The sequence below is a fragment of the Lathyrus oleraceus genome, chromosome 7 (assembly GCF_024323335.1).
Source record: "Lathyrus oleraceus cultivar Zhongwan6 chromosome 7, CAAS_Psat_ZW6_1.0, whole genome shotgun sequence".
Lineage (NCBI taxonomy): Eukaryota > Viridiplantae > Streptophyta > Magnoliopsida > Fabales > Fabaceae > Lathyrus > Lathyrus oleraceus.
This window is the reverse complement of record NC_066585.1, coordinates 17,776,630-17,796,879: the sequence shown is the minus strand read 5'-3', so window position 1 is coordinate 17,796,879 and position 20,250 is coordinate 17,776,630.

Sequence of the window (20,250 nt, the reverse complement as noted above, 5' to 3'; positions counted from 1 at the left end):
TGTTCTTCAGCTTCTTGGTAGGGAACTTGTTCAGTATATAAACATCATTCAAAACAACTTCACCTTATAATAATTTTAGCAAATTCTTTTGCTTCAACATGTATCTCGCCATGTCCAATATGGTCATCTTTCTTCTTTCTGATATTCCATTATGTTGAGGAGTATAAAAAGCAGTTACCTCATGATCAACACCATGTTTTGCACATAATGCTTCAAATATCTTGGATGTGTATTCACCACCTCCATCTGTTCGTAACGCCTTGATCTTTTTTCACTCTAGTTTTCGACAAGCATCTTGAATCTCTTAAAGATTTCAAATACTTCGTCCTTTTTCTTGATCACATAGATCCACAGCTTTTGACTAAACTAATTGACAAACGAAACAAAATACATGTTTCCACCAATGGTATGCTCCTCAAAATGACCATATACATCAAAATGTACAACTTCGAGTATGCAGGATGATCTCATTGGCATAGTTAAAACGAAAGACTTCCTGGACTGCTTTCTGACTAGACAACCTTCATAGAGTTTGTGGGGCATCTCAAGACTTGGTATACCAGTTACCATATCTTGAGTGATCAGTTCATTGAGCAACCTAAAATTCAGATGGTCGAACCCCAAATGCCACAACCAACTTTTTTTTATGGTTGACAACTGTTTTCAGACATTGTACCTGTTGATTCTAAGTGTTGGCAGCAATTTTTGGTAAAATAAAGAATGTTCATAAGATGTCATATGTGATGTCTTAACATAAGATATCCTATGTACCTGTTGGAGTTCAAGAACATGTGCAAGCAGGATTGTTTCAGAATGCCACAAACAATGACATGACTTCTGATATTGGTTGTACCTGCTGGAGCTTAAATGGAAGACATGTTCAAGCAGGATTGTTTCAGATGACATACACAAGGACATGACATCTGATATGGTTGTACCTGCTGAAAGTTATAAAAGGAATTATTGGATTATGCAGGATTTTTCCAGGTTGTCAGACCCGATGTCATGACATCCTGTACACAGAACATTCAGTATGAATGTCTGGTCTTTTATGATTGCATAATTAATGGCAATCTTTGAATGATTGAAGATCTGATTAGATGGCGCATTCAATCATGGATTACAACCAGATTTACTTATTTTCCAAAGAGATCTAACCAGCTGTTATAAAAAGATTTGATTGGAAAATAGATTTAGGGTTTTCAAGATGTCCAAGCCCAGCAGAATGCTTCTATAAAAAGGGACTTAGAAAACCTGTTTGGATACACAACCAATACTGAGCGAAATATAGAGAGAGATCTAGGGTTTGTGTCTGTTTAGTCGTAAGACTTGTAGGTCATTCAAGTCATCCATTGATGATTGAATTGGACTGATTTGTGGTTGTAATTTGTCACTCTAAAGTTGTTAAGCAAGAGTGTGTGTCTTCTTGATCAAAGCTGTGAAGCAAGATCAAGAGTGTGTCTTCTTAATTGAAACTATGAAGTAAAATCAAGAATGTGTAATTGAAAAGTATTTTCTTTTCACAAGGGATTGTTGTTTAAAATCACTGGTGTGTGATTGTAGGGAAGTGAGTGGGTTCTCATATCTAAGAGTTCTTAGGTAGAAATTGCACGGGTAGAGATTAGGTGAGAAAGACTGTAACTTGTTGAAGTTTACGGAGAGTCTTTGAACTAATTCTATTTTAGTGAATTTCCTTCCTGGCTTGGTAGCCCCCAGACGTAGGTGAGTTGCACCGAACTGGGTTAACAATTGCTTGTGTTATTCGCTTTACCATTATGTATTTTTTATCCATTGTGTGTTAACATATATTAGTGTCGTGACATTACCTTCGACATCTTATATCTGATACCAGAATTTCAATTGGTATCAGAGCAGGCATCCTGCTCTGGTTCTGGGTGAGATCTAGGGGCAATACTTTCTGGTACAATGGAGAGAGATGGAGGATCTGTTCATAGGCCACCAATTTTGGATGGTTCTAACTATGACTATTGGAAACCTCGAATGGTAGCGTTTCTGAAATCGCTTGATAACAAGGCTTGGAAAGCTGTGTTAACAGGTTGGGTGCATCCTGTCATTGCTAAAGAAGGAGAAGCCACCACTGAGAAGAAGCCTGAAGAACAATGGACCAAGGAGGAGGATGACTTAGCCCTTGGGAACTCTAAAGCATTGAATGCTATATTCAATGGTGTAGATAAGTATATCTTCAGATTGGTAAACAACTGTGAAGTGGCTAAAGATGCTTGGGACATTCTCAAAACCACTCATGAAGGCACCTCTAGAGTGAAGATGTCTAGACTACAGCTGCTCACTACCAAGTTTGAAAATTTAAGGATGAAAGAAGATGAAAATATTCATGAATTTCATATGAACATCCTTGAAATTGCTAATGCCTCAGGAGCCCTGGGAGAGAAGATGTCAGATGAAAAATTAGTGAGGAAAATACTCAGGTCACTCCCTAAGAGATTTGCCATGAAAGTGACAACCATAAAAGAGTCTCAAGACATTTCCAATATGAGAGTTGATGAGCTAATTGGATCCCTTCAAATGTTTGAGATGGGAATGTGTGATGGATCTGAAAAGAAAGCCAAAAGCATAGCATTCAAGTCACACACTGAGGAGGAAGAGGAAGAAGGTGGTCCAGATATTGATGAAGATCTGGCAGATGATGTAGCAATGCTGGGAAGACAGTTCAACAAGCTAGTGAAAAAGATGGATGAAAGATCTAAGGCTAATGTCAAGAACATCGCATCTGACATCAGTAAATCCAACAATATTGGAAGAAGAACAAGGTCAGATGAAACGCCCAAAGAAGAAAAAGGAGTTCAGTGCCATGAATGTGATGGGTATGGACACATTAGAACTGAATGTGGGACCTACCTCAAGAAACAGAAGAGGAGTCTTGCTGCCACTTGGTCAGATGGAAGTGAAACAGAAGAATCTGCAAATCTTATGATTGCCTTGACTGGAAGATGGGATTCTGATGAAGACTTAAGTGATGGTGAAGTAACCTTTGAAGAGTTGGCCACTACCTACAGAAAGTTGTGTCTCAAAAGTGTAGAGTGGTGTAAACAGGTTGAAAGCCAGAAGAAGGAAATAACTCAACTTGAGAATGAGAAGGTAGAACACTTGGAAACCATCTCCAAATTAAAAACAGAAGCAGTGGTTCTGAAGGCCAAGATAGATGAAAGTCAACAAGTTGAAAGCCAAAAAACAATACAGCTGGAGAATGAGAAGGCAGACCATGTGGAAATCATCTCCAAGCTAAAAATTGAAGCTATGTTCTTGAATTCTAAACTAGAAGAGATGACCAAGTATGTAAGAATGTTAAACAATGGATCTGACTCCCTAGACAAGATTCTCCAAACTGGAAAAATAACAGGAGACAAATCTGGCATTGGGTATAATGAATCTAAGCCTGAGTGCAGTTACACTAGTTGCAAACCTCAAGCCAAACCTAAATGCAGCCATAGTAAAAGCAAACATGTGATGTCACATCATATGTCACAACATCAGAAGAGAAGACAACAGAAAGGGAAACACCAAAGATGGAGATGCCATTACTGTGGGAAATTTGGTCACCTGAAGCCCTTCTGCTATAAGCTGTATGGTTATCATAGCCCTGTTCATCATCAGACTCACTATCAACCCAGACCCAAACAGCAGAGGCCTGTCAACAAGAAGCAATGGGTTCCTAAGACTAATGTTACAAGTCTAATAGCTCACATTCCCCTCAGAGTCTCAGCCAAAGAAGAGTGGTATTTTGATAGTGGATGTTCCAGACACATGACTGGAAACAAAAACCTGATAACTGGACTTCATCCTCATGCCATAAGCTATGTAACCTTTGGTGATGGAGCAAAGGGTGAAATCAAGGGGATAGGCAAGCTTGATTGTCCTGGAGTGCCGAAACTTGACAAGGTCCTACTGGTTAAGGGCTTGACTGCAAATCTAATAAGCATCAGTCAACTATGTGACCAAGGTCTAAATGTTAACTTCACTAAAACTGAATGTCTGATTACCAACAAAGAAAGTGAAGTAATCATGGAAGGAGTCAGAACCAAAGACAACTGCTACATGTGGAACTCTCAAATTAGTTACTCCTCAAAATGTACCTCAGTCAAGGAGAAAGGGATGAAGTTGATTATATCTGCTAGAGAAACTCCCAAATTGAAAGTCTGTGGGAAATGTCAGACAAGGATGTCACACCAGAAACTCAGACTTAACATGACTTCCAAAGGGTTGAAACTCATCCATATGAAGTTGATGTAACCCATGCAAGTGGAAAGCCTTGGTGGAAAGAAGTTTGCAGTGGTGGATGATTTCTCCAGATACATCTGGACCAAAAATAAATTTGATGTGGTTGAAATCTTCAAAGATTGTTGTTTGAAACCTCAAGGAGAAAAGCTCATGGTGGCTCAAACAGATGTGGATAATATTGGGTTTGGTAGGAGGTCAGGTCAGATGGTAGAACATGTTGCTCGTCAAATGCAGTCTGAAGTTGGGAAGAGCTTTATTGGACTTGGGCTACAAGTCAAGCAGATAGAAGAGTCTATTTTTCTATCTCAAAGAAAATGTGTCAAGAACAATGTTAAGAAGATTGGCATGAAGAGTGCAAGGACTCCTGCTCCTACACATTCGAAAGTATTCAAAGATGAAAATGGTGTTTGTGCTATATATCAAGCTGAATACATAGCAGCTGGAAGTAGCTGTTCTCAACAGGGTTGGTTGAAACTAATGGTGACTGAACACAATGTCACACAAGATGTCAGGACAGTGTACTGTGACAACCTGAGTGCTACAACTATTTCCAAAAATCCTGTTCAGCACAGCAGGACAAAGCACATTGATATTTGTCATCACTTTATTAGAGAACTTGTGGAAGAGAAAATCATAGCACTGAAGCATGTTACTACTGAAATACAATTAGCTGACATATTTAGAAAAGCTTTGGATGCTAATCAGTTTGAATGTTTAAGAGGGAAATTGGGGATTTGTATTCATGAGAATTTATAGCAATTAAAGTGGAAATTTATTATATAGAGGAAAGTTGCTGTAGAAAGGGAGCTAGGGAAGGAGGTTGTAGAAGTGAAGGAGGTTATCAAGTTTGCTGGATTGATGAAAACAATTAGTGTATTACCCCAATGTTTTGAAGGTTTAGTGGAGGAGTTTGTGGTGAATATCCCAGAGGATATTTCTGACAAGAATAACAAAGAATTCTGCAAGGTCTTTGTGAGAAGAAGGTGTGTAAGGTTCTCCTCAACTATAATGAATAAGTTCCTAGGGAGAGGAACAGAAGGAGTTGTTGAGTTAGAAGCCACAGACAATGAAGTCTGTAGGATAATCACTGCTGGTCAAGTCAAAGAATGGCCAAGAAAGAAGCATGACACTACTGAGAGAGTAATTGATTTGGAGGAAGAAAGCTCAGAAGAGGAAGATGACACCTTGGTTCATCACTTGAAACCAAGTGTTGCAAAGAAAAAGAAAACCAGGAAAGGCAAGACTGGGGCTGAGATGTTGACAACTAGAACTAGTAGGAAGGCTGCTGCTGTAGATCCTTCTAAATCATGGAGTAAAGTAGAGGTTCAGAAGAGGAAAATCAGAGAAAACTCTGATTCTGAAGATGATATCGAAGAAGATGTCCCAGACATCTCACCTGCTAAAAGGCAAACTGTTAGAAAGTCTCCAGCTAAGGTTGCAGCTGTGCATTTGGACAACATTTCCTTCCATCTGGAAGATGGTGAAGCCAAGGAGTCAGATGCCCATACCTCAAGTAGATCAATCTAGTGGCAGTTCTGAATCTGAAAGTGAAGAAGATGCTACCTCCTCGAACTAAGTTGTGGTGATGGTCCCTATGTTATGATGACATGTGTGCTGTTCTGGATGCTGTTATAACTGTTTTGGAAGCTTGGATGTTTTGTTTCTGTTGAAATGTTTGTATTTTGTGGCAGTCCTTACTGATGCCTTGATGTAAGATTTGGGCTCTTAATGAGTTCCATGGATTTCTCATTATCTCAGCTGTCACAGCTGTGTATGATGATGGTTTATATCTCCTAACAATTATGTTTTAACATTTTTAATGTTATAACATCTATTGTGACATTCTCTGCTAGGCTAATTGACATTTATTTTGTCTAATTGGTCACCTTTGGTCAATTTTGACTAAAAAGGGGGAGAAGTGTTTATGTGGAGAGCTGCAGTTAAATATGTGGTTATGGAGATCTGCAGTGCTGATGTAGCTAGCTAGGCTAAACAGATGATAGTTGATGATGTTGAATAGAATGATATTCTATGATGTTTTGTTCTGAGATGTTGGAGGAGATGTCTGATGTAAGACAGAATGGTGTTCTGAGATGTTGGAGGAGATGTCTGATGGTCTGTGCAAGCTCTGTGTTGTACAGGTGATGTTGAAGGAGATGTCAGAAGGAGGTTCTGAATGTTAACATGTTGAAGGAGATGTTAGAAGGAAATTCTGAATGTTAACATGTTGAAGGAGATGTCAGAAGGAAATTCTGAATGTTAACATGTTGAAGCAGATGTCAGAATGACATTCTGGCTGATACAGGTGCTGTAGTTACAGTAGCTGTTATTTTCATGTTTGATGTATGCACAGATTTAGGGGGAGAAGGAGTACCCTTGTGCATTTGTGTGTCTTACTAGTTGCATCCATAACTAGTAATTCTGTTGTTTGTTGCACAGACTTAGGGGGAGGAGAAGTACCATTGTGCATATGTGTATTACTAGCAGTTATATCTAGTAATTGTTATTGCTTCTGCTGTTGTTTAAACTACTGATATGTTGTTTAACTGCTGGTAGTTTACCTTGTGAACAAAAAGGACAGATATATGTTTTAGCCAAAATTTGCCAAAGGGGGAGTTTGTTGATTCTAAGTGTTGGCAGCAATTTTGGTAAAACAAAGAATGTTCACAAGATGTCATATGTGATGTCTTAACATAAGATATCCTATGTACCTGCTGGAGTTCAAGAACATGTGCAAGCAGGATTGTTTCAGAATGCCACAAACAATACCATGGCTTCTGATATTGGTTGTACCTGCTGGAGCTTAAATGGAAGACATGTTCAAGCAGGATTGTTTCAGATGACATACACAAGGACATGACATCTGATATGGTTGTACCTGCTGAAAGTTATAAAAGGAATTATTGGATTATGCAGGATTTTTCCAGGATGTCAGACTCGATGTCATGACATCCTGTACACAGAACATTCAGTATGAATGTCTGGTGTTTTATGATTGCACAATTAATGGCAATCTTAGAATGATTGAAGATCTGATTAGCTGGCGCATTCAATCATGGATTACAACCAGATTTACTTATTTTCCAAAGAGATCTAACTAGCTGTTATAAAAAGATTTGATTGGAAAATAGATTTAGGGTTTTCAAGATGTCCAAGCCCAGCAAAATGCTTCTATAAAAAGGGACTTAGAAAACCTGTTTGGATACACAACCAATACTGAGCGAAATATAGAGAGAGAGCTAGGGTTTGTGTCTGTTTAGTCGTAAGACTTGTAGTTCATTCAAGTCATACATTGATGATTGAATTGGACTGATTTGTGGTTGTAATTTGTCACTCTAAAGCTGTTAAGCAAGAGTGTGTGTCTTCTTGATCAAAGCTGTGAAGCAAGATCAAGAGTGTGTCTTCTTGATTGAAACTGTGAAGTAAAATCAAGAATGTGTAATTGAAAAGTATTTTCTTCTCACAAGGGATTGTTGTTTAAAATCACTGGTGTGTGATTGTAGGGAAGTGAGTGGGTTCTCATATCTAAGAGTGCTTAGGTAGAAATTGCACGGGTAGAGATTAGGTGAGAAAGACTGTAACTTGTTGAAGTGTACAGAGAGTCTTTGAACTAATTCTATTTTAGTGAATTTCCTTCCTGGCTTGGTAGCTCCCAGACGTAGGTGAGTTGCACCGAACTGGGTTAACAATTGCTTATGTTATTCGCTTTACCATTCTGTATTTTTTATCCATTGTGTGTTAACAGATATTAGTGTCGTGACATTACCTTCGACATCTTATATCTGATACCAGAATTTCAGTACCTCAGTCGAACTGATCATGGTCTTAAACTTTCTATTCTTCGACAGAGGAGATTTCAAGACCAAGTTATTCTGGATTTTGAAAAGTTCTAAGACTCTATCTTTCATAACCACTGAGAACCCCTTTTTGACCAGTTGTCTAACACTTAGAAAATCACACTTCATTCAAGGAACACAGAGTACATCTTTGATCAAAGATTTCGCTACATTACTCCTTTGAATAACTATGTTGCCAGTACCTTCAGCTTGCAATGAGCTATTATCAGCAAGTTTAACCTTTCCATTCTTCGACTAGTCGAAATATACTAACCATAATTTTTAACCCGTCATGTGATTTTAGCATCCCAAGGTGAGGAATTAGATCTTGGATTTGACATGGTCATCTGCAACTGCAGCCATAACCACCATATCATCAGAATCTTGACATGCAAGGTTCGCTCCTTCGTCCTTGCTTTTTGTTGATCCCTTGTCTTTCCTGTACCAACAATGCTTGGCCAAGTGACCCCATTTTTCACGGTTATAGAATTGCATGCCTTTCTCTCTTCTGTGTGTTTTTTTAAAGGAATTTTCTTCTCCTCTTTTCGAGGATTCAAAAGCTCTATCGTCGACCTTATTCTTATGAGGATTCGACCAAGACTTCTTACCCTGATCCTTATTGATTTTTCCTTTGAACTTGTTGGAACCACCATTCTTCTTCCATGATTGAGCCTGTAGTGCTTGTTTCGAGTCTTGAACTCCTTTCCTTTCGATAATCTTAATCTCATGCACATACAACAAACCAACTAAATCTTCCAGTTTTAGGGTTTCAAGATTGTCGGATTCTTGAATAGATATGATAACGTTCTCAAGGTGAGAGGTCAACGTACATATTACCTTATCAACTATCATTTTATCTGTTAGGGTTTCACCACAACCCTTCATGAGATAGACGAGTTTCTGCACTTTCGACACATAGCCTGCAATCTTTTCATCTTCTCCCATCGACAAGAATTCATATTGTCATCGAGAATTTTGCAACTTGACAACCTTGACTTTCTCTCATCCTTCATAGTACTTGACAAGAATATCCCATACCTCCTTTTCCGATTCATCATGAGAGATTCTGTCAAAATTGAAGGAGAAGAGCGATCCAAAATGCAGCGGAATTTAAAATTTCTGCTTTAGTGATCCTTACGAATGAGCATGATCAGTGATAGAATCGTTACCTCTTGTGGAGATTGTAACCTTTGATGCAGATCTACGGAGCGATCACGAACGTTGAACGATGACAACGCCTCTACTCAGTCCACACGAACAAATTCCTTCAATCTCAGTGCTAGCTGCTAAGAATTAAGGCTTTGAGTGAGATAGATAGAGAGAGAGAAAAGAAATTGCAACTCCACAAATGCTTCTGCACAAGGGTTCTATTTATAGAACCACTTGTATGGGCTATAAGCTAAAAAAGCCCACTTAAGTGTATGTGGCCCATATCTTATAATATGCCAAAATCACTTAAGCGCGTGGTACCTTACCATATTTCGTATTCTACTTAAGTACACCGTACCTTATGATGTTCTACAATTCACTTAAGTGCACCGTACCTTACGGTGTTCCTTAGTTACTCTATCTCTCATCAATCCGTCCTTTTGTGTGTGACCCTGTAGGTTTTCGCGGCATTGACAATTATATTAAATCACGTATTTAACATAATAAACAATGAGTCGTTTCTAGTAACACATCAATGCTACCCAAGACACGAAAATGTCATGTGACCTGACAAATCCTTTTGTGATAATACTTATGTGTATAATTACCCCTTTTCCCTTATGTCTATATTGAACACAAGGCATAGACCGTGTCATCCTTGTCTAGTTCAATATTGGGCCCATAGACATTTATCCTGTTACGTAGGATGGGCAAATTCCATCTAGGTCACTCATGTCCCTTAGCATGCTTTGTGGAGTACCCATCATATGTCTTTATGGTCATCCAGTTATGGACAATGTTTGATCAGCAATAAGGTACTCGACTCTACATCTAGGATCCATAGTGGTTTCAGGTCGAAGGGTGGTATACACCATTATCACCATGAGAATAACTTATGACACTTTGCATAACATTCTATATAGTATTCTCATAGCGGGTCAATCCAGTATAAATATTACTCTTAATATTCATACCTATGTTTAAGACTTGATAACTCCTTATCCATGATCCATGAGATGTGGTCATCAGTCTATATATATAATAGTCTTAATGCTTTAATGTTATCCCACTTCACAATAAAGCTCGACTATGGATACTTTAAGAATAATGTCCTTATGTTTAATGTGATCTCATGATTAAGTCACACTTGATACATTAAACGGACTATCTATTCTAGGGACTTTATTAGACAAACATAATAAAGAAAAAGCCTTTTATTATTAATAAATAATTTGATACAAGTACCAAAAGTATTGGCCTCTAGGGCTTACACCAACAATCTCCCACTAACACTAGAGCCAATCAGGCATACCCCTAATGCCAATAGATCTAGTATGGCCATCATGTTCTGCTGCGCAAGAGGCTTTGTCAGCGGGTCAGCAATATTGTCAAGTGTAGGTACTCTGCATATTTTCACATCTCCTCTATCTATTATCTCTCGAATGAGGTGATAATGCCTAAGTATGTGTTTGGATCGTTGGTGAGATCTAGGTTCCTTAGCTTGTGCGATAGCACCATTGTTATCACTATAGAGACCAATGGGATCCACAATGCTAGGAACTATGCCAAGTTCACTAATGAACTTTTTGATCCAAACAACTTCCTTTGCTGCATTTGAGGCAACAATATACTCGGCCTCGATTGTAGAATCAACAACTGTATCTTGCTTTTAACTTTTCCAACTCACAACACCACCGTTTAAGTGAAACACATAACCAGATTGCGATCTAAAGTCATCCTTATCTGTATGGAAGCTAGCATCGGTGTATCCAATTACAGCCAGCTCTTCCTGACCTCCATATATCAAGAATGATTCCTTAGTCCTTCTCAAATACTTAAGGATATTCTTGACAGCTACCCAATGAGCATCACCAGGATCAGATTGGTACCTACTCATTGCACTCAAAGCATACGAGACATCTGGTCGAGTACATAACATGGCATACATGATAGATCCTATTGCATATGCATATGGAATCTTATTCATGCGATCCCTTTCTTCCTTATTTGAAGGGGATTGTGTTTTTGATAGACACATGCCATGTTACATATGTATGAATCCTTTCTTGGAATCATGCATATTAAAGCGTCTCAACACTTTGTCTATGTACGTACTCTGACTTAGGCCAAGCAGTTTTTGTGATCTATCTTTGTAGATTCTGATTCCTAATATATAGGTTGCTTCACCTAGGTCCTTCATAGAAAAGCATTTCCCCAACCAAGACTTTACTTGTTGCATGGTAGGGACATCGTTTCCAATGAGTAATATGTCATCTACATATAATACCAGGAAAACGATCATGCTCCCACTAACCTTCTTGTAGACACAAGGCTCATCTTCGTTCTTGATGAATCCATATTGTTTGAATGTTTCATCAAAACTAAGATTCTAGCTTCTGGAAGCTTGCTTCAATCCATAGATTGATCTTTGTAACTTACATATCTTTTGGGCTTCTTCTGGTATGTCAAACCCTTCAGGTTGTGTCATGTACACATCCTCAAGAAGATTCCTATTAAGGAAAGCAGTTTTGACATCCATCTGCCATATTTCATAATCATGATATGCAACGATAGCGAGTAAAATCCAAATAGATTTAAGCATTGCAACTGGTGAAAAGGTTTCATCATAGTCAACCCCATGAATTTGTTTATATCCTTTTGTAATCAGACTTGCCTTATAGGTATGTACCTTACCATTCATGTCAGTCTTCTTTTTGAAGACCCACTTGCATCCTATAGGGTTAACTCCTACAGGAGGCTCTACCAAGGTCCAAACTTGGTTTGTGTACATGGAATCCATTTCGGATTTCATGGCTTCTAGCCACTTCTCAGACTCGGGACCAGTTATGGCCTCTTGGTAGGTCATAGGCTCATCTTGATCCATGAGTAATACATCACCTTGATCAGTTATGATATATCCATAACTCTCAGGTAGATGACATATCCTGCTTGACCTACGTTGGTCTTGTTCTACTTGAGCAGGTTGCTCTTCCACAACTACTTGTGTTTCCTGCTCTAATTCCTCCATAGGTATATCAATTCTTTGTGATTCTTGAATTTCTTCAAGCTCTACTTTCCTCCCACTGATTCCTTTGGAAATAAAATCCTTTTCTAGGAAAACTCCAGTTCGAGTGACAAACACTTTGCCCTCAGAAGGATTGTAGAATTAATACCCTCTTGTTTCTTTAGGATACCCCATAAATAAGCATTTGTCAGATTTGGGCTCAAGCTTAGTTGAAATTTGTCGTTTCACATAAACTTCGCAACCCCAAATCTTCATGTAAGACATATGTGGTTTCTTACCATTCCATATCTCATATGGTGTCTTCTCAACCTTTTTGGATGGAACACGGTTAAGTGTGTAAGCTGCTGTCAATAGTGCATGTCCCTAAAAGGAGTTTGGAAGATCGACATGACTCATCATGGATCAGACCATGTCTAACAGGGTTTGATTTCTTCTCTCAGATACACCATTCCATTGGGGTGTTCCAGGAGGAGTAAGTTGGGATAGGATCCCACACTCTTTCAGATGGTCATCAAACTCTAGGCTTAAATACTCACCACCTCGATCTGATCGAAGAGTTTTAATATTCTTACCTAGTTGGTTTTGTACTTCATTCTTGAATTCCTTGAACTTTTCAAAGGACTCTGATTTGTGTTTCATTAAATACACATAACCATATCTACTGAAATCATCAGTAAATGTGATGAAGTACTGAAAACCTCCTCTGGCTGGTATGTTCAGTGGTCCACATACATCAGTATGTATGAGGGTCAAAAGATCATTAGCTCTTTCACCTTTTCTTGTGAATGAAGACTTTGTCATCTTTCCAATTAAACAAGATCTGCATGTCTCATATGATTCATAATCAAAAGAGTCCAAGAGTCCATCTTTATGGAGTTTGGAAATGTGTTTCTCATTTATATGGCCTAATCGACAATGCCAAAGGTAAGTTGGATTTAAATCATTAGGTTTCATCCTTTTAGTATTAATGTTATAAATAGGCATTTCAAGATCAAAGACATATAGTCTATTGTTCATTTGTGCATTAGCATAGAATATATCATTCAAATAAATTGAGCAACAATTGTTCTTTATTATAAATGAAAAACCAAACTTGTCCAAACAAGAAACGGAAATAATATTCCTGCTAATTGCAGGTACATAATAACAGTTCTCTAACTGAATTATTAAACCACTAGGTAAAGTCAATACATAAGTTCCTACGGCTAAAGCATCAACCTTTGCTTCATTGCCAACTCGTAGGTCAACTTCACCTTTTGCCAAATCTCTAGTCCTTTTTAGCCCCTACACATTGGTACAAATGTGAGAACCGCATCCAGTATCTAATACCCATGATGCAGAAGTAGATAAATTAGTTTCAATAACAAAAATACCTGAAGTTGAATTCTCTACTCCATTCTTCTTATCTTCCAGGTACTTTGAGCAGTTTCTCTTCCAGTGTCCGGTCTTACCGCAATGGAAGCAGGTGCCTTCCTTTGCTATGCCTCGACTAGGCTTCAAAGCAGCAACAATGGGTTTGGGTTTGGCAACTTCCTTGCCTTTCCCTTTATCACCCTGTTTGGTGGGTCTTTTATTCTGTCTCTTTCCATTTCTGATCATCAGAATGGACTTCCCTTTTGACTTCAGATTCTACTAAGCAGTTCTTAACATGGATAGCAGTTCAGGAAGAGATTTGTCCATATCATTCATATTGAAATTTAGGACAAATTAACTGAATCTATCTGGAGATGATTGCAAGATCAAATCAGTCGCAAGTTCCTTTCCGAGGGGAAAACCCAACCTCTCATGGTTTTCCATATACCCAATCATCTTGAGCACATGGGGACCTATAGGGGCTCCCTCAGCTAACTTGCCTTGAAAAAGGGCTTTTGAAACTTCAAACCTTTCATGCCTCGCTTGCTCTTGATAGAGCATCTTCAGGTGTTCGATCATATCGAACGCTGCCATGTTTTCATGTTGCTTTTGCAACTCTGAGTTCATGGTAGCTAGCATGAGACAAGCAGTTTCATTGGCATCATCGACATGCTTCTTATAAGCATCTCTTTCTGCCTTAGGTGCAGAACTAGGAGGTTCCTCTTCAGGAACAGGTTTCTCCAAGACATACAGCTTTCTATCGTGTTTGAGGACAATCCTCAGATTTCGGTGTCAATCCAGAAAATTTATCCCAGACAATTTTTCCTTGTCAAGGATTGATCGCAAAATGTTGTTAGAGGTTTTTGTTGTCATTGTAATCTACATGAAAATAATGAAAATATAAGTATCAATAACATATTTAATTAGGCCTTTAATTAAATATGCTCCCACTATTTTATTCAAAACAAATGACCCTCACCATTTGATTCGGAAAATCCCATTGGAAGATTTTCTAGTGGGTCGAGATCCACATTTCACTTTGTTTTAAGTCCGCGTAGGCGGATTACACAAAACTAGGTTATTTAGGTAGGGACTCCTTCCAATTGTATCTAATATAACTCCCGAATATTTTAGTTGGGCGAATAACTCCTTATTCCAATCCATCACATGAATCATTTCCAACTCTTGCTTCTAAACATATATAATCTTATTATAATTTGTTTAGTTAAGTTTGACCCATTGTTTTAGCAATTGGATATTACAATTATCCCATCGCACTTTAATAATATAGAACATGCACCTCGCGTAGGCGAAACCTACATTATTCGATACTAGTCTTGATGAGTGCTAAAACTTGGAAAACATAAACTTAATATTTAATTTGAGGGAATTTGCAATTATTCTGATCTCATCGGCTTTTTTATCATATAAATCGTCTCTCACATGCATCAACATACATTCACATGCATCAACATACATAATGAAACAGTTATCGCCCCTAGCGCAATTGTTCTCCCAAGTCAATGAGAGAACCTAAGCTAACCTAATAACGATCTAAGCTTCTCCAAGCAAGATCTTCAAGGTTGTCCTCCTTTGAAATTTTAATTCTTTTCTTTCTTCATAACATTACATTACATAAAAGAAACTCGTTTTACATACGAGGGAGTGAGATGAGAAAGAAGTTACATTATGAGATTAAAAGAGAGACACGACACGCATGTCGTATTTTAAAAACCCAAAACAAAATAAAAGAAAACTAAGGCCATTACCGATCACCACAAGATAATAATAATAAACATATTATTATTATTATTATTATTATTATTATTATTATTATTATTATTATTATTATTATTATTATTAATTTTAATTCTTTTAATTAATTAATACCAAATTAAATTTTGGCGACCGATCACACTACGCAGAGTTAGCCGGGGGTCCGCTGCCCGGTCAGCGGGACGGGGGTTCCGCTGACCGATCAGCGGAAGGGGGTCAAGGGGGAAGCGCCCCTGGCCGAAATTTTTAATGAACAATTCATTTGAAATCGACGTCTTTTTTCGCATCAACACTTGATACTTTAAAGCACAACTCTTGCGCAGTCACAACCCTAATCGCATAGCTCTTTGACAACACACCCCTTGTGCCGTCATTAACCCTAATGCACCAATTTCAGACCGTCAAACACACCTCGATTGTTAATTCAGTATGATTGATCAACACATCATTGCTTCACCATACTAATGTCGGATCAAGAAGCAAACAACCATTGATCGCTCAAAGGAAAACAACCATTAAGTGTTTGAATGAACGAAACAGAAACAATATATCATATATACCATATTTTGCATCAGGATTACTTATATCATATATATAACTTAATCGATCTCAATTGCATAACCTATGTACGATCGATGTATCGCTGCTTCACCATACTAATGTCGGATTCCGAAGCATAGTCAACATCAATCATCCAAATCGTACACACATGATGCCAAATTTAGTTACTCGTTTATTCTTTGATTCATTCTGTCTTTTAATCGTATTAATACAGAAAATACTGAAAATAAATAGCTATCAGATGCATGGTTTCGTAAGTGGCTCTGATACCACTGAAGGAGAAGAGCGATCCAAAACCCAGAGGAATTTAAAATTTCTCCTTTAGTGATCCTTACGAATGAGCATGATCAGTGATAGAATCGTTACCTCTTGTGGCGATTGTAACCTTTGATGCAGATCTATGGAGCGATCACGAATGTTGAACGATGACAACGCCTATACTCAGTCCACACGAACGGATTCCTTCAATCTCAGTGCTAGCTGCTACAAATGAAGGCTTTGAGTGTGTGTGTGTGTGTGTGTGTGTGAGAGAGAGAGAGAGAGAGAGAGAGAGAAACGAAATTACAACTCCACAAATGCTTCTGCACAAGGGTTCTATTTAAAGAACCACTTGTGTGGGCTATAAGCTAAAAAAGCCCACTTAAGTGTATGTGGCTCATATCTTATAATATGCCAAAATCACTTAAGCGCGTGGTACCTTACCATATTTCGTATTCTACTTAAGTACAATGTACCTTACGATATTCTACAATTCACTTAAGTGCACCATACCTTATGGTGTTCTTTAGTTACTCTATCTCTCATCAATCCGTCCTTTTGTGTGTGACCCTGTAGGTTTTCGCGGCATTGGCAATTATATTAAATCACGTATTTAACATAATAAACAATGAGCGGTATCTAGAAACACATCACTGCTACCCAAGACACGAAAATGTCATGTGATATGACAAATCCTTTTGTGATAATACTTATGTGTATAATTACCCTTTTACCCTTATGTCTATATTGAACACAAGGCATAGACCGTGTCATCCTTGTCCAGTTCAATATTGGGCCCATAGACATTTATCCTGTTACGCATGATGGGCAAATTCCATCTAGGTCACTCATGTCCCTTAGCGTGCTTCGTGGAGTACCCATCAACTATCTTTATGGTCATCCAGTTACGGACAACGTTTGATCAGCAATAAGGCACTCGACTCTACATCTAGGGTCGATAGTGGTTTCATGTCGAAGGGTGGTATACACCATTATCACCATGAGAATAACTTATGACACTTTGCATAACATTCTAAATAGTATTCTCATAGCGGGTCAATCCAGTATAAATATTACTCTTAATATTCATACCTATATTTAAGACTTGATAACTCCTTATCCATGATCCATGAGATGTGGTCATCAGTCTATATATATAATAGTCTTAATGCTTTAATGTTATCCCACTTCACAATAAAGCTCGACTATGGATACTTTAAGAATAATGTCCTTATGTTTAATGTGATCTCATGATTAAGTCACACTTGATACATTAAACGGACTATCTATTCTAGGGACTTTATTAGACAAACATAATAAAGAAAAAGCCTTTTATTATTAATAAATAATTTGATACAAGTACCAAAAGTATTGGCCTTTAGGGCTTACACTAACAAAAATTAGCCGCATCAACTGCCAATTGGATGTAAAATGCCGCCTTGTAATCCTTCTTCTAGGCATCCTTGTGAGCGGTTCTCTGTGCGTCGGTTGCATCTTCATCAACCACATGAACACCATTAGTAACCACTTTTAGGGTTTCATGAAATCCAAATAGAGATTGCATTTTTTTCTCCATCGAAGTCAATTCTTGCAGTCAAGAGTTGTAAGAGAGTTTAGTAAAGTTTCGTTACCATTCATCTTTGCAGCGATTGATCAACAACAACCCACGATCCCTAAAACACGATCCCTGACGTGTGATTCTTGAAAACACGATCAAGAATCTAACCGGAGCTCTAAAGACCAATTTGTTAGTGCTTGATGCACTTTTAGTAAGGAGAGAAAGAGAGAATAAGGAAATAATGATTGTATTATTAAATTGAATTATAATACTGAATTGCGAAGTGTCTATTTACATGCACTTAAGTGACTTGAATACTAAGTAAAATAATAAATTAAGTAACAAACCCTAAATCCTAATTAGTTTCGGGCTTGGACCACACAACTTAACTTGGATTATATTTATCATCTCAATAGGAGTTAGTATTAATGGAATCCTGACATGTAATCTTAGATGGAGGAGAACCTTCTTCCTTAAATAATTTCCTTTTCTTGAGGAGTTTCGAGTCTTGCTTAGAGATGTTATCCTTACCCTAGACAAATATGATATGGATTTGGAAGCCCTATTTAGATAGTTCTTTTTCAGTGACCTCCGCTTACCTTGTCCCGGGGGGGGGGGGGGGGGGGGGGGGGGGGTTATCTATTTATATGACCCATATTTTGCCTTAAATTCATATCCTTTTCTTTATTTGGCGTAGTTGGGTTCCGTCTAAGATATTATTTTTTCCTGGTAGGTTTTGTAGGATAAATTCCCTTATAGAATCAACCTGTTTAGGAGATGACTGATATATGATACTAGTAGACTTGTTGTAACACCCTAAACTTTGAAACTTATATAAAAAGATTTAATCGATAATTTAAGGTGTCACTACGACAATCATCCAAAAACTCAACAACACATTTGACAACAAGCAGCGAAAACTCATATCACAATAACTTCAAAATTAAAATTTTCAAATAAAGAATTAGACTTTAAACCATATAATTCAGCATTAACTTAAAACATAGTAAAAAAGCCTTGTTCCCGATGTTAGAGATCATGGTATTTAACTGACTAAAAAGCGATAAACGATAAAGTAAAGTAAGATGAGCTCCAAGGCTATCTTCCAACTCACAACAGCTACTACTCATGTTTCTGAGTATCTTTACACATTGTACATCAACACATAAACAAAACAACAAAGGGTTGAAAATATGCTCAAATATGTTAATAGTGCAAGAGATCAGGAAGAGTAGCCTAAACAACAACAACAATCATAAACAGTTAATGTATTCACACAACAATAATTGGTTCATAAATGCCAACTTGTATAAAATGTGATAACACCTCGACTCTATATGCATGTGGTACCAACTCAACAATGGTTCTTCATACGAACTAGGTCCAACATATGAACCCTGAGCCCCCTCATATGAGCATCAAGCCCCCTAATCTAAGCTTGAGACAAATCACTAGTCCTAACATCTGAATTTGTGACTCACCTCATTCATAACAACGACAATATATGATGTATGGCATACAATAATGCAATAACAACACCACAACAATGATTAAAACCCCACATCTGAATGTAAATAATCATGAAATGATAACAACACAACAATGATTACAGCCCCACATTTGACTGTAAATAAATCATGCATTTAAACACATCAACAATAGTTATCACTTTAAACTACGCATCTCAACAATCATCAGCAAGTATTTACAATAATTTCAATAATTATACTTGCACTCCACATCATATATTTACACATCGAATAAACATCCATATAACACTAAATCATATTAATTTGTATTATCATATCTTCATCATTAATTCATTCATCTGCAACGATTAATTGTTCTTTCTTTACCGTCAATTGTTACGCAATAAGTAAAACAATTAAGTTTCATATATTCCACTACCCAACTGATGTGTTAAATCTGTAAGTGCACGAAACAATCAATTATAGTATAAAAATGTCAAACTCACAGAGACCAATGTCAACCTACTATGATCTATTGACGCTTTGTAAATCTAAAGCTAATCGAATTTTGATTTGTTTGAGAACGGATGTAAATTACTAGTTTTAGAATTTAAATAAATAGAGACCGGAATGTAATTGGCGATGTACCTTCGGTGTAAGACCCTAATTTTGACCCTAAGATCCCTCATGGCACCATGTTATTGCACAAGTGCATTACCTCAAGGATCATAGCATGTTTGGCTTCTTAACCCTAGGGTTGGGACTTGTTTGAGTGTTTTGAAATCACCAAGCATGCTTGTATTGTATATTATTGATTTTCTTATTTGATTACTAACCAAAAGCACAAAAATATGTCACTAACTCTTTTTGTTTTGAAGCTCAAGTGATCATGTGCTCCACAAGGCTCCTAGGAGGCTCCTAAGCCCAATGCAATGGCTAGATGAAGAAGAGAAAAAGCATGAAAATGGTCCACAAAGCTCATAATCATCATATATGTCTCCCAAATAT